Source organism: Macrotis lagotis, chromosome 1, assembly GCF_037893015.1.
Source record: "Macrotis lagotis isolate mMagLag1 chromosome 1, bilby.v1.9.chrom.fasta, whole genome shotgun sequence".
Classification (NCBI taxonomy): Eukaryota; Metazoa; Chordata; class Mammalia; order Peramelemorphia; family Peramelidae; genus Macrotis; species Macrotis lagotis.
Window position 1 is genome coordinate 512,711,076 of NC_133658.1, and position 3,913 is coordinate 512,714,988.

At 36.4% G+C, this 3,913-nt stretch overlaps 1 pseudogene; it reads right to left on the reverse strand.

Annotated features, from left to right (window-relative positions):
- Positions 1–1,143: 1,143 nt before the first annotated feature.
- On the reverse strand, positions 1,144–2,495 carry LOC141505040 (endogenous retroviral envelope protein HEMO-like; annotated as a pseudogene).
- Between the last annotated feature and the right edge of the window lie 1,418 nt (positions 2,496–3,913).

Sequence of the window (3,913 nt, forward strand, 5' to 3'; positions counted from 1 at the left end):
GAAGGAAAAAGGAGGATAGATATGAGAAATAATAAAAAAAATTCCAAAATGTAGAAAGCTTGTGGCAACCTTTCCTGGTGTATTTAAGATCTTAATAGATACAATTACAACAATCACTTTAAATAAATAAAGAAAAACCTGAATGCCTAGAGGGATATTATGTGCTAATGGTTGAACTGTGTCAAAATAATTTTTGAAATTATAATGCTATCTAATTTAATTTACATATTTATGCTATAACCAATTGCCAAGAAAATACTTTCCAGAGCTAGATAAAATAATCATAAAAATTAATTTGGAAGAGCAAAAGACCTTGAAGCTTAAGGGAATAATGGAAAATAATAGGAAAAAATATGGCAAAAATCACTTCCAGATATCAAATTATATAAAGTACTAATCATTAAAAACTATTTGATACTAATTCAAAAATGTAAAAAATAAAACAATGGAACAAATTATATAATTTTCTGAGAACTTTGTCATAATCTGATCTCCATTACACCCAACTTAAAATCACTTTCCCTCCCTATAAGGGTAAACCTCTAAATCCTCTCAAGTTGTCTTGTTTCACCTTTCTAGACCTGAACCTAAGCTGGCAGCAGTTCTATTAATCCACAGAGGCTGCTATAATTTACTTTTCTCTAGTTTCTAAGGGTAACTGTAGTATGTGAGTATTCCTCCTAACATTGTAGTTCATGAACTCTTACTACTATATTTTTTCCTTTAAGAAATTTGCCAGAGGGCGGCTAGGTGGCCCATAGATAAAGCACCGGCCCTGGAGTCAGGAATTCCTGGGTTCAAATCTGGTCTCAGACACTTAATAATTACCTAGCTGTGTGTGGCCTTGGGCAAGCCACTTAACCCCATTTGCCTTGCAAAAACCTAAAATAAAAAAAAAAAAATTTGCCAGATAACTCCATTAGCTCTTTTTTTTATTTTGAAAGGAACTTTTTTTTATAAAATAATTACGCAGTCTGTAATAGAGAGAAATGAATTTGAGTTTCTACTAAGCTTATCCACATTAATACATTCCCTGGGGAAGTTATGGTATTCGCATTTGTATCTTACACCATTTCTCCCAAGTTCCTTTGGAGTCTCACCAAGTCAGGATTATTCAGGGTCTATATTCATTAAGTGTTACAACTAGGTAACATTCTGACTTACCTAGTTCTTTTTAATCAGCATAAAAACAACACATGGTGTTAATAAATGTTGTCTTCATTTCATGTCTAATGCCATCCAATTCTTAACTATTACCTGAGATAGGGTGTCTACCTCTAACTACAAGTTTTAAATGGCATTGAGGTTGGCGCTGAAATCTTCCTCCAACACCGCTAACATATTTACTATTGCTTTCTCAGTTTCCAGAATCCCAAGTCCTGGAAACAAAAGATTGTGCAAAAGCATTGAATCCTAAGGGTTTTTCAACCCAAGGATTAGAGGTAGGTAAAGCTAGGTAGTAAAGTTCCTGGGGTTGGGGCAAGATGTAAAAATTGTCTTGTGTATCTGTAGTTTAGGGAGGCTATGGAGCATGTTCCTCTCCAAATCTTGAGGTAAAGATTTATAAGCTTAATCACCACAAATGAAATAAAGCCCTGGAGTGTGTGTGAGTGATAGATGAAGTCAGTTACCAGAATATTGGGCATAGGTGGAGTTTGGTAACCGTTCTTTCCCTTGTAATTATTAGAGGACCCATTTCAATGTAGCAGGGGCATTGCTTGTCAAAATTTTTCCACAAAAGAGTCAAATGGTGCCAAGGGGTGACATTAAAGGCATGAAGAATGGACTCAAACATCTGGTATAACAGTATGAAGTTGACCAAAGATTGGTCAGCAGGGCAACTTGATGGGTTAAATCTTATGTGGACAATCTCTCCTGCTTAGTATGATAGTTCTTTGTTTCACTTTCCTGCTGGTGGAGATATAGTTGAGGGAGAAGGTGGTGAAGTTGAGTAGTTTTCTTTTCCCCAGAATGTCATGGGGGAGGTCTTCCCACATTTTAGGTTTTCTCCACTATTTGATCCAGGGTCCACTTCCCACATACCATCATCTGGGTCAAAGCATAGGGGCTGAGAACATCTCCCCTCTGGAGCATCCCCCAAGTATTTGGTTCCATTGTCATTTTGGACACACAATGTACACTGACCTCAGTGTTATATTCTATATTGTGGATATCCTGCAACTTGGTAAGTATATAAAATGAGCAGCTTACATGTACTTTATATTTCAGTCCTTTCTCATATTCAGGGAAGAGGGGCTGCCCTGCTTATTTTCACAGATACTGATATTTAGAATTGGAGGAAGAATAGTATATTCCATATATGAATTAGTTGATCCAATGGGATAGTGTAACTGGTATGGGGATCAGGGAAAACTTACTTTCCATATAACTCATTTATTACAAAACCAACAATCTGTTAAGGTTTCTGCAGTAACAACCCTTTCTATAGATGTGATAAATGGATGCTGTGGAAGGGCATGACCTGCCAGGCCAAATCACTGGAGCACTGTGAAGGCAATGCAGAGCAAAATTCCTCATTTTTTTGCTTCAGTATGGGCATAGATGAGATTTACAATAGTCTAGAGTTTAGCCACAGGTTCAGGGTAAACGCTGATAGCATTAATAATTAAGAAATAAAGCATCCAGAATCCCAATTTTGAAGGGAAGAATCCATACCTTCAGCAAATGAACTAAAGTGACCCTATTCCTACTGACAAGACATCCAAACAAAGGAGAACCCCAGGTTTGGCTTCAAACATCCTTTCTTTTGGCTATTATTGCTGCATGATGGGTCGGGAACAACTTGATAGGGTGACACCAAAGTGATACTGAGGACTTCAAATGGTGAATGCTGCTTTGGACTTGGTCTCAGGATCAGATACTGGGGCAGGATGGTGTTTCAGGAGTCATCCAGGAATCCTTGGTCTTTTTGATGTCTTTACTTCCATTTCCCTTTTGATCAGTGTTACAACTACTTTTCTCAAAGAACTAAATTAACTAAATTAAAATATTCATTAAACAGAAAGAAGAGCAAAAATAACAATTAAATCTTGAGGGATGTTTTTCTGTGAAAGTACACAGTGGTTATGGGGAAGGTGTATATAAACCAACTACCAGGCCAATGAAGTACTTATATGAAAATATGCGACTAGGACAACTCTCAAACAAGCATCTCTGGGCTCCTATTATCCCTTTTTTCCCCATGGTTTAGTGATCTTAGCTCATAAAATGGGCATGGCACACCTCAGTTGGATGGGATGATCCACAGTACTGAGAGAATGCTAATCATCTCTGTTTCTAGTCTCTTCCCAGGAGGAATACTCATCATTCCTTGATGACACTTGTGATCTTCAGTACTTCCAACTTTAGCTTAACCTGAGGTAGTATTGTACTGTATTAGAAAAGGCAGAATCCTTAGCCTAGGATCAACTAAAGCTTCTTGAGTTTTACTCTTAGAATTCTGAGTTTCTTTACCAATTTTTGGGAAAGTAGCAGGTGGTAGCTAAGAATATCTTTCTCTACTCTTCCCACAGTAGGTAGATATGCAGAAGGATATTTTTTTGACCAACCATTTCTTCCCAACTCTAAAGTCTCTTTTCTAATTTGAATGCAGAAAGCTAAAACATTTCTTTCATAAAACATTTTTAAAAGCTCTTCTTTTATTTTTCCCATTACATATAAAGTCAATTTCAAATGTTCATTCATTCTTTTAAAGACTGAGTTCCAAACTTTTTTCCCTCCTTTGTCCTCAAAACAGAAAGCAATCTGATACAAGATTGTACATGTGCATTCATCTTTCATATAACTTTGAATTTTTTTTGACCTTCTAAATTGCTCAGTTCAGAAATGGATCTTCATCTTAAATTATCACTTCATGATGAAAAAGCAAAACATCATCTTTGCTAATTGATAC